This window comes from Telmatherina bonti, assembly GCF_933228915.1.
Source record: "Telmatherina bonti genome assembly, chromosome: 9".
In the NCBI taxonomy this organism is placed as follows: Eukaryota; Metazoa; Chordata; class Actinopteri; order Atheriniformes; family Telmatherinidae; genus Telmatherina; species Telmatherina bonti.
In genome coordinates this window covers 27,889,331-27,902,128 of record NC_136627.1, presented here as the reverse complement: position 1 = coordinate 27,902,128, position 12,798 = coordinate 27,889,331, and positions in this window count along the sequence as shown.

Here is a 12,798-nt window from a genome sequence, read left to right as displayed (position 1 = left end):
ACTCTCCACTGATGTAAATACTCAGCATACAACACCCCCGTTGTGGGTTTCTGGACACAGAGCCGCTATGACATTCTGGTTCAGGTTCTATGTGATCTCTGAAGCCTGGAACCCTGAAGCATCCAACCTTTGACACCGTTTTACCCTCACTTTTTGATGTTTCTCTTGTGGTCAGCTTACTCCCCCCCCCCCCCCCCCCCCCCCCCCCCCCCCCCACTCCAATCCCAAACTTCCCACCCCTTGACGCATTTGCACTACATTGCAGCAGCTCCAGAAACAAAGAGTTGCATTTTATCGTATTTCTAAATCTGTTTTCTGCTGCTCGTTGGTCACTGTAACGACTGATCAAACACAGTTACTGAGACGAAAAAGCCAGATGTTTACAGATCGACAGATGTAAAAAACATGATTAGAAATACTTCCATGAAAAACTAACAATGATAGTGTAAAAAGCTTTATGGACAACATTACTTTAGCTGCTTGGTAGTAGCAGTAGCTTGCAGGATATTGTACAAATTGCCAGTTGCAGTAAAATTTATCACAGCTGCACTGAAACCAATAGATGTGTGCTGAAATCCGACAGTCTTGTGCACCTGAAGTTATATTAAGTCTTATGTGGTCATGTTTGAAAGCCTGAGCAAGTTAAGCATATTTTTCTATGAAGAAATACTGTAAATACAAATATTTTCAATGTATGTTTTTGAAGCTTTAATTTATTTTTGCTCAGTTGTTTTGCCTTAAATTGTATTTGATGTAATGCAGAGAATCCAAGAGATTTGTTCGACCAAAGCATTCAGTTTCACCATCCTTTATGACAAAGTGCATTTTATGTTGTTGATATTGAACATTTTTGGATACGCTATATGCCTGCCTGAGTGTGTGTGTGTGTGTGTGTGTGTGTGTGTGTGTGTGTGTGTGTGTGTGTGTGTGTGAGTATGTTAGTGTATAGTTGTATTTACAGAGAACATTAGGACAGCTATGATGAGCCTCTGTAGGGAAATGAGAGGACAGTGTTGACATATCTGCATGTTATCGCTGCAGCAGTTTTTCAGAACAAAGTGCATTTTTTTAGCACTGGACTGAAGCATGAAGTATGTCAGTGGATTACTCGCTCGTAGTTTTTATACCTGCTATGAAAGAAAATGGGCTTATGAGGTCTTAGGGTGCAGGGATAAACGTGCATAGCAAAGCAGAACTTGCCATCCAGGTGGGAGCTATCTTTAACTCTCTCTCACCTCCTGCACCCCCAATGTAGTCTAGTAATGAGTTATTTGATTACTCCTAAGTATGTATTATTCCCAGCTGTGCCACCTCTGTAACTGCATAGCAGCAGTTAACATTCCTTTTATAATTGTATAATATTATAAAACGATAGTTAAATACTTGATTTTGTTTGGCATTTAAATAATAATTACGAAAACATTGCTATCCAAGAAAGCAAATGATCATTCCAGTCGATGTCTAGTCAGAAATAAACACACCATTAACACTAAATGCCATTATGATACAATGAAGGAGTGAAATATTACATTTGGGGAGACTTTTAACACACAATAGTTAGTAAATGGCAAATAACAGTCTAATGGTTAGTTGTCGTATGCATGCTGATAATTTGATATTGTTCATAACTGGCTATCAATTGTCATGTTTGTGGTATTCCTAACAAGTATTTATCCATACGTTAATGAGTAATAATTCCTGATGCCGTTAACTGCTGTATTATCTGGGGGAAAAAAGTTTTTAACAGTAAAATTCACTGTCATTGCAAATCAGACAGTTTTTCCTTTAATGGTATAAAATTTGTTTTATTCTTATGTAATAAACATACAGTTAATAAAAAATCATCATTTGAATTGCTGGGATGATAGAAAGAAAATCCATATACCTGACATGATTTAATTACAAGTATTCAACCACCATGATTTAACTATTAGGGATTGAGCTCATTTGCTATTTATTAATAATGTAAGACGTCTTACTGGTTCTAATATTTTACTCAGGCCTCTTGATTAAAGAAAAAAAAACTTTATTGACTTAACTGCTGCAAATATTATTGTTTTGTACAGATCTGTGATGATTAATTTGTTGTTGTTTATTGGACACAGTTCATCTTTCATATCGCATAAATAAAGATATTTCAGAGTTGAAGGATTAAGCTGTTATCAGTCTTTTATTCATTCAAGTTTTTTTTTTCTTTTGCCAAATTCACAATATAAAAATAAGATGACAAAGGTAAAATGTTGACACCCTGATGTTTAATGTTTGAATTTAGATAAAAGTCAGAGTACTAACTTATGGAAGTCATCATAAGTCAGCCCATTTGCTGTAGTACTGACAGATAACAAACATTAAGGAGATGGGCGGTCATGTTTTCAGCCAAGGTTTTGGGCTTTAAACGTCTCACACTGTGAGCCCCTAATCAGAGAATGGCTTTGCGCCTGCACTGATTGCTGGACACCAAATCAGTCATCACTGCAGGGCAGCAGATCATACCGCAGAAGAAGTCACTGATTCATAAATGTAGTTCCCCTTTTTACATTTTATGTCTTTATTATATACAGCAAATTGTGTTTACTGCTTTCAAGGTCAAGAATGATCTATGAATTCGGTCCAGCATGGCAGGAGAGGCAACAGCCACGCTGGCAGCTTTGTGAAGAAGGCAGACGTTTAAAATGCAGCTAGCTTTGCTGCACTTAAAGCCAACTGGTCCGAGCAACCTCGCAACCTTTAATGTTTTATATAAACGTTGGACAGGCATCCAGCTTGTCTTTTTCATGCTGCCGTCGACTATCTGAATCTGTAATGGTCAGATATCCAGTCAGTTATAACACACCGCAAAGGAACAATAAATGTAAGCTTAGAAAACATACAACAGAGAAGCCATTTAAATGTGTTCGTCTGACTGAAGTTATATGAAATCAAATTTTCAAAGCCTCATTTAATGCATTTGAAGATCAGATGGTTCATGCATGTATATCCACAACTGGATCTATTTTATTTTTTATTATTTATTTATCTTTTTTTTAATATATCTTTTTTTAAAAATAGTGCAAGTATACACTACCAGTTAAAAGTTTGGACGCACTTTCCCATTAAACATAAGGATTCTTTTGCAACTTTCAGTTGCATAAAGCCTTTCCAGCTTCCTGCTTTGCTTTAAGAAAATGCTGAATTTACAAATGAAGCATAATTTGACAAAATCACTAATAACATACCTCTGAAGTGATGATGAATGTATGCTAGGACAAGGATGATATGTCATGAGTCCTGGGTTTCTGCATTCCTCCTGTTCTCTCCTGCCCCTTTTCCTTCCTGTGTCTTTCTTGTCCTTTCATGTTTGTGTGTGTTTGTGTGTGTGCAAGTATGCGTGGATCTCTGCCCTGCAAGGTGTACCAGGTACTCTCAGCACAGCTGTTTTCTCATCTGCTTATCTACCTGCAGCTTTATCAAATGAGGGTTTGTAGCTCATGAGGAAGAGTTGATATGTCCTTGGGCAAGATTCTGGACCCTACAATGACCCCCAAAGTGCCTATTGGGGTTTGAGTGTGTGCATGTATGTGTGTGTGTGTGTGTGTGTGTGTGTGTGTGTGTGTGTGTGTGTGTGTGTGTGTGTGTGTGTGTGTGTGTGTGTGACTGTTACATGTAGTGTAGTGTGAAGTGCTTTGACTAGTTGGCATGACAGGAAAAGTGCGAAATAAGTACAAGTCTGTTTACCATTATCAACTCTGCTGTACCAGTCACCAGATAGCTGGGTTAACCAACAATCAGGGGACTGGGTGATAAGCCCCCACCAGTTCATCATCTGGTTTTCAGTCTAGTCTTGTTTAATAGTGGTTTATCCTGCCTCCCAAGGGTTCCCATATCTGCTGACCAGGTATAGCCTATAAAACATGCAGGGCAGGGGGTCCTGAGGACTGGAACTGAGAAACACTGTCCGAGATGAAGGTTTCCAAAAAGAAATGTATCTGGACCTATTTACTTGTTTGGAAGAAGCTACCAGCTGCCTCATCCTGTCGAGCCAGGGTGTCTGCCTGTTGCCAGGGTTTCCTGCCTGGCTCAGTTCTGCACAGCCAACATTGTTAGCCCCTGACTTTGAGCTGCTGTCTGCCCACTCATTCACATTCTAACCTCCATCAAACTTTCCAGAAATTGATTTGCCAGTATTCACAGCTTAGATATAAAGCACTTCACTTTCCTACACAGTTCTGTCTGCTTCTTGGGTCCAGCTGGCCCAAACTCTGTTTCAGCTGTGTATGTAACATTGCAAACTCATGCATGCCAATCTTTGTTGTTTTTTTTTAAACCAATCAATATTTTGTTCAGACTATGTAATGGATCAAATGGACAATTGACAGCTAGAATAACAAAAGATGTGCGTTGCATTTCTAAATATCTGAATGGACTACTACTCAAGATTGTCGTTCAAGTATTTTATTTGTCACCAAGTATTTTATTTAACATTTAGTTGAACAAATCCTAAAAAAATTGGTTAAATAATCGAAATTGTGAATCTCCTTGATCATAGTGATGGAGAGGAGGAGAGGCTCCTACGTGTAGCGCTGCTTTCAGTGATTTATTCTGCACCTGGCATTTAATGGCTATAATGAGGTGGAGCTGGAACTCACCAAGCTGTGTTTTACATCAGTACTGATATATTCTGTGTGGTGAAAACTGGGATTAAATGGCTACTTTTAAATCTTTTATTTTACTGAGCGTCACTTAAAAGTAGAAAGTTTACTGGAATGATGATTTATGTAGTAAACCCTTAGCAACCGTTTCTAACACACAGCCTTCTCCCATTCTCCCATTTGTTAACTTTCCCAGCTAAACGAAACCAGTGTTAAAATCCACCCACAGTTCTTCCCCCCTCCACTTCCTTTCATTGTTCTCATTTTCTGTTTACCCAGCCAGTCACTTGAGACAATCAATATATTGAATCACAGTCATTTTTCATTGAGGCACTTAAGTAAGACTTGAACAGTCACGATCAAACAGGTTATCCAGTAACAAGAAAAATCTATGTCAACAAGTTGAGTCACTCACATGTGCATTGACATGGATTGCAGGAAGAAGAATAAAGTGGAAGCTGAAACAAGGTTTCTTGAAAGTTGTTAAGGTAAAGTTAAAATACGGAGAGGACACCATAAGTCACTTGAATTCTCACAAGGTGTTTCAGCTATATCTTCACAGGTGCAGTCAGACAAAAGCATCTGCTGGTGCAAAACAAATGGGCGAACAGAAGGACAAAACAGAAACATCTGTCTTATAGTCGAGCAGTATATTTAGAACCAAATCAGGGTTATAAAAATGACATATCGTGCTTTTTGAGTTGTCCCTTCCCATTCAGCATATTGTAGCCTTTCTGTACATCAAAGAGGGACACAAAGGTTCAAACAGAAACTCACAACTCTCACCCAATAAGAGTAATTCTCACGCAATAGATATGACATTTTTCTCACACTCTCATGACACCCATTTTCTCACTCGGTAAAAAAGAATTTTGTAACTCCTGGCACTGAGGCATAAAAAGAGGACAGCGAAAGCACATACAGACATGCCAAAGCAGCACAGCGCTGCTACAATGAGCATTTCCAGACCAATCATGAGGATAAATCACTGTATGGAACCACTGAGGGTTGTTACAACCCAAGGTGAGATATCAGGGTAGCTACATCCAGCATCCAACCACATTATAATTTTCATCTGGGATTATTAAAGTATTTTTTATTCATTTAATTTATTTTCTTTCTCTTTTCTCTTGTCTTTCTTTAATTCTTCACCAAGATCTCATAATGATGACGGGAGAACCGACCACTCCGCAGAGCCTTCTCCAGAGGTTCTCAGTGGGATTCATGTCTGGACTCTGTGGTGGCAAATCCACGTGTGAAAATGATGTGTTACGCTCCTTGAATCACTTTTTCACAGTTTGAGTCCAATGAATTCTGACATTGTCATCTCGGTATGGGCCTATGCAATCAGAGGAAGGAACCCATTGATGGAATAACCTGTTGAGCCAGTATGTTCAGGTAGTAAGCTGACCTTGAACTTATAACATCTTTTCCATGACAGCAAAATGTGTCTTTCAACATGATTATTTAATGAATAAGAATTGCATCAGTTGGAGTTAAACAACTTGATGTGAGCTAGAAGATAATCAGCCATGCAGTAAACATCCAGTAGGAGAGGTTTACCAGGAATACTACCTACCTGTTTAGAGTGGGAATTCTTGTGATGACCTGTCCGGGTGGATCATACAGGTGGCTGGAGTACTTGGGGTGCCTGGGGGTGTCCCTGCAACATGCTACCTTGTTGATGGGTAGCTTGTTCTTGGCATGTTCTCTAGGTTGTGGTCAGCAGGGCAGACACACTACAGTACATTTATTCATTTACTACATATAAGCTGTTTCAGGTCACAAGTTAAATGTCTAGCTGAATATACAGTGACTTATGAACCTGTAAATCTTTGTTTACTGGGGCCAGGGGACTTTTAGAGTAAGCAAACATGAGGCTTTCTCGGTGTGTTACAGCCACAGGGTGCATTCATATTTAGTTCTGCATAGACAAAGAAGACAGTCTAAGGACCACTGACAGCACTGTGCCCAGAAAAGATATGATGTAAAAAACCACCTAATAATAAAATGTGTCTTGAATACAGTTACAAAATACAGCTTTCTTCTTCTGATAAAAACTTTCATCTGTAAGTACCCCTGACTTTATGCAGCAAATTTCTCTGCAATCTAAAATCAGTCATCCATGTAAGAACGACTTAATACCGACTGTGACCTCTGGCATCACAGTGAATCACCCTTATTATAATTCAAAAGCAGCAGAATGGGGTTTAATTTCTTCTGTGATCTGGCAGGAGATTTTAGGATGTCAGGACAGTGATAAGGGAGGCATTAATTCTGAAAAGATTAAATCACTTCAGGTACAGGCCAGAAAACGAGCTAGAAGACACTTCTGGAAGCTCTGCTACCAACAAGAGTAGCCTGAGAAAACTTAAACAACACCGCGCACACACTAAACCAAAGGTCAAGCATTTTATCTGCGGCAAGAAACAAACTTTTGTCATTTTTACTGAACTAGAGAGAAAATATTTTGCTATTTACATCAGTCAACTGGTACAGTAGTGATTTCACAGACTGAAATTTGACTCTTCTTGTATGGTTTTAGGTAATCCAGTCACATTAGTGTATATAGGCTAACTGACTAAAAGGACTGATTTTAGGAAGAAAAGGTTTGGATCTGCATGTAAAAATCCAGACTTCTTGTTACAGCCTCTGATGTAGTTTTGGCTAACAATATATTCAAAATACTTTGGAAGCCAGCTGCAGGCAAAGCTGCAGGTGTGGGGGGAAAAGCCTTGTAGATTGAATTTGAGGAAGCAATTATCTAAAATGCCCCCAGGAAGAGAGGGTCAGATGAAAGAACCACATATCATGGCTCATGGTGGCATCAAATGTGACGGGCTGCGTCCCCTCACAGCAGAGCTCACATCTTTCACTGCTATCATTAACCAAAGTCATCAATATTTCACTAAACTTAAAGGTCTGATTGTGTTGGAAAAAGAGGGTTGAGAGTCTTTCATCCTTTAGTTTAGAAACTTTCACTCAATGTGGACCAGAATAACAGTTTTAAACCACTGTTTGATGCAGAGTACTAGAAAATACTGAGGTTTTTTTCAAAAATATATTTAAGCATCAGTTCATTTAAAATAAGGATTGATATAAATAGGAGCTTTTTAAAAATTTTTTATTTAAGCTGTGCACAGCAGTGTTGTCAGCCAAGTGGCTTATTAACACAACGTGTTGTATATAGAACACTGGAAAAGACAGCATGAAAATGAATGTTTAACACAAACCCATATCTATAAACAGTCTCTCTTCTGAGTTATTTAATCAAATTCAGAGGTGGTGCCTGTGTTGGCGAACCCTTTAGAATTTTCTGTTTTTAGATGCAGGGATCATTTTAACTCAAACAGCTCAAAGGAATTTCAGCCCTAACTCTTGGATGTTTCAGTACTTTGTAGTGATTTAGTTACAAAACATTCTTTTGCAATGTTTCCATTTGATTTAGGTCAAAACTTTTTTCATTCCCAGAAATTTACTTTAATCTGGAGTGCGTAACTTTTCAGTGGTATGTATGAAAATTTAGTTGACAGACAGACATCCTGACATTTGCCTTTATGGTTCATAGTGTAACCCAAACATCATCCTTCCGGCACTGATGACAAACTGACTGGTTCAAATGCGGCAAAGCTGGTTTAAATCATAATACTATCACCTTGAAGGTGTAAAACAAATTTGTGCTAGAACTGAATGCTTTCCTTTTTACAATTGTAATGTTTCTCATTTAAACTTTGGCCTTACCTGTACACAAAGAACTCTTCAAACAAGCTTTCTTGTTCATACAATCTTCCATGAACTGCAAACTGGTAGCAGTTTTTGTCTCTTCGAAGGGTTTTGCCCTTCAGTTCTGCCATGAACACAATAATTCATCAGCATCCACTCTATGAAAGATACTTGGAGAATCTTTGCTTACCTGAATATAGTCAAGAGATTTATTTTATTCCATTTCCTTATGTTGTATGATACACTTTTACAAATATGCTTGAATTTGAAACTTTGACCAGTTCTTTAGTGATAAGAGATTAGCTGAGGCTCAGGTGGTAAAGTGATCTCTCTACAGTCAAAATATTGATGGCTGAAACTTTAGGGCCCCTCCATGTATCAGTCTGTTCTTGGGGAAAGTCACTAAAACCTTTACATTGACCCTGAAATCCTTGTCAGTGTGTAAAATTATTAGCCTCATGACATAATCACCATATTTTAGCCAAGTTATGCTAGCTAGCACTCATAACACTAAGAAAATAGCATGATTGTTTATATACCTAGTTGAGGAAAAAACACAAAGGTCTACTGTCAATTTTTCTCCATTGTGTACTGTTTACCATTTAAGAAACAAGCTGCCCATTCAGTACTAATGGCCCCGTCATAAAAAAAAAAAAAAGAAAGAAAAAGCAATTTTATTGTGTTGTTGCAGTTTTCAGGTCTGTTAGCTGTAGGAGGGGATATGAAGTCATATGATCATTATAATCATTTTCAAGTATTTTTTTAAAATCATCAAAAAAGTGGTAGAAACGAGTGCTGAAGCCTTCAGAAATGAACACACTTGTGATGCAAAATTCAAGATCAACTTATGGAGACTGGTTTGTTAATAGTGCAACAACATACTACTGTAATGCTTTTATCATTTTCTGGTTGGACAGAAATGAAAAGTCCTCAACTTAGTTTTATAAAGCAATCATGACTAGAACTAAAACACATCCTTTTTGCTATAGAACCATCACCTCCGCATGTCAGTGTGCGGCTTCCTTCAGTTAAAGGTAAACATATTATACTACACCACAACGTCGTCACGACTTAGTTGAATTAAATTAAAATTTTCATTTTGTTAAGGTCCAGTTTTTCTGTTATCTTCATGAAAGTCATTTTCACAATCATCTATAAAATACTAGATTGTATATTCTTCAAATAATGATGTAAGCTGTTCTGAGTGGAAAAAAAAACACCTGATTTGGGAGAAGGACAATCTATATTTTAAGCTTCTAGATTGTTTATAATGTACATACACAACATTATATGTGTAATCACTGGTATGGATTTTCATTTAACAAAGATTTGTGTCTTTAATCCTGTAAACCGCAGACTTATGCTGTCTGTCTGCTGTTCCTGAGTAAAGCAGCTTTATAGAAAAAAGCAGGATTAAAATGAGTGACTGTAACTTGATTAATGTTCAGCCACGATAAGCTTGTGTATAAACTTGAAAGATTTGGTTTTAACTTCGAAGGAGCTAGAACCTCCATGAAACAAACAGATGAATGACGATGCAGATATTTGTCTTGTGGAAACGTAACTTTTAACATACTGAACAAGTTAGTCTGTCTTGCATATATTCAAATGATTTTATTCCTTTGAAATGGACATGTGGAAGTTTCTTCAGTTTTTTTTTTTCTGTAAAGAAAAATAGGATACTGTCTCACAGTCTTCAAAGAAACCTTGGCATATGAAATCAATGTTTTGATTTTATTCATTTTTTGAGCAATCAACAGAGATTTAAAATATATATATATATATATATATATATATATATATATATATATATATAAATTTTAACCTGTCCTGTCCAGCATCTTGACAGCAGAATGATGGTCTAGCTGCTGTGTTGTGCTTTTACATTTACATTTACTTTTACTTTTGGTTCTTCAGCTGATTCTTTATTTAATTATTTATTTCAAAGGTCTGTTATTTCAGCGTATAACTGCTCGACTGGACTGGAGTAAAAGAGACAATAGAGGGAACGGATGATGGAAATAGAGAAAGAAATGAAAAAAAATAGGAAAAAGAAAAACTGAAGAAAAAGTAGAAGACAAACCACAGCAACTGTCACACCTTCTCTCCAAAAAACATCTTTTACATCTTTAGAGAATCAAGTATGTAAAGTTTCAAAAAAGTACAACAGACCTTTTAAGAATAAAAACCATAAGAAGCTACAAACAGAGCAGCAAGCGATATATACAGATGTGTGTGTGTGTGTGTGTTACTGTGTATGTATGTATGTAGGGACATAGTTGTGCAACTAGGTATGTATGTGTATTGAGGTGTATGGGTGTGTTTTCTGTGCTCCCATGTGCATGGATGTGTGGTTACCATAAATTAGGGATGAGTTATATTAGGTGATCATGTACATGAAACACCATCCCCTCTTAGGGTCAGGGGCAGATTAGGAGGGCTCCAAGCCCCAGGAAACCAGCAGCCATCACAGGGAACGGAGCCGAGGCCTTTCACTGCAAGGGTGACCGCAAGCCCGCCCAGGCAGGAAGTGGTAGAGGAAAGCCATCGGTCGAGCCCCTCCCCCACCAGAGGGCGCAGGCCCCAGGGGACCCAGGCCAGCAAACCGCCAGCCCCACCAGCCCCGCCAGGCACCAGCGCCCCATGCCTCTGTCAGGGTCAGAACCCAAGACCCCACCGGCCCAAGAGCAACCCACCCCCCAAGGAAGGCCCTGCCCAGCACCAGGGAGAGCAGGGCCAGCAACCGCCCCAGTGCCTAGTGCCCTGGCCAGATACACCAGAGATCGCAATGCCCCCCACCAGGCCCCCCATCAGCCCGTAATCCCAGCCACCCCCCAAGCCCCCATACTTCCCCAAGCACACACCTTCCTTGAGCTATCTCCCCTTCGAACCCCCATGGAGCAACCATCTCCCCGTCACCGACGGACACCAAACAGGGGCATCAGAGGACCCCATATCCAAGCAAGACCGTGCAAGCAGCCCCGCCCTCCATGCACAGAGAGCTTCTTTCTCTAACTTTAAGGTGTTTTCTCTTACTGTGACCTGTTAGCACGCTGTAAGATGCTTTTAATGTACATTGAGGAATTCTTTACTTTTTACTGGGCATCTTTTTGTTGATTGTCCCTACATTTAATGATATTTGTCATATACACCAGTTCATTCTTGTGTTGAACGTATGCTCCTTGTCATGTTTTTTAAACATTTCATAACTGTTAGGTTTGTAGATTCAAAACTAAAACCGTGTCATGCAGACCTATTGTCTGGCATAATAGCAAATATGACATTGCTCTGGAAAATTCTATTCCCAAATATATCTGCTGACCTACATGGCGTTGGTAGAGGTTAGCACCTCATAACATACTAGAACCTTTCTCTGTCAAACTCACATGCTCTGTCCATGCATATATGTTTCTTTCTGGGCGCTCTTTCTTCCTCCAACAGCACAAAAGGCTTCATGTAAATTGATTATTTGAAAGTGACCCTAGGAGTGAGTGTGAGCAGTACTTTTTCTTCATTTGTCTTTGTACTGGCTCTGTGATAGACTGGCAACTTCTCAGCAGTGATGGTGACAGGAATCATGGTGTTTTTGATTGAATGAAACTGGAGCAAATTTTAAAAGACAACACAGAGGGAAAAGAAGAAGATAAAGAGGATGATAGACCAGATGCAGGGACAGAGAGAGAGACAGAGGTAGGGAAGGAGAGATATGATGCACCGTCAGATTGAGTCCAGATTGAGACTCTGAAATGACAAAAGCAAAAGCAGTGTTAGGGAATATGATAAGTGACAGATACAAATCACTGCGAGGGCACATGGCATCCATGGCACTCATTCCAGCAGCTGGATTGATTTAGCCAACACAAAGCCCAGGGCTTAGTGTTGTCACTCTGACGAAAGCTCAGTGCCTCTCAAACTGAGACTGAAAGCCTCAGTTTGGACATGTAGGATCAACAGAAAGTACAAGCTTTTCTCATCGTTTCTTTTTATTAGATTAAAATTCTCCTACATTCTTTAATTCAGTAACATTTTTCAAAAAGAATATAATTTAACATAGTGTCAACAGGCTGTTTTGTTTAGTTTCTTTCTAGTTTACCTGAGTGTACTTTTTCCTTTTATTTTCTTTATGAAACAAACAAAACGATAAATCCCCATATATGCAAATTTCTTTTAGTTCTTATATTAAACAGCTCTTCATTATAGATTGTTATTTTTCCCCCAAGACCATGCATTTGGATCAAGTGTGCACTCCTGCTGTGATTTTCACTGTAGGATTCAGATCAAGCTGTTAGTGAGTCTAAAAAGTTCTTAAAAAAAAAAAGACAGGTCAGATAAATTCTGGCTCTCTTTCTGTGACTAGTGGTGTTCTCCAGGGATCACCTCTTGGACCTCTCAGTATATCAGTAGTCTTAAACAAAATATTTAAAGTGTAGACAATTATTTTTATATC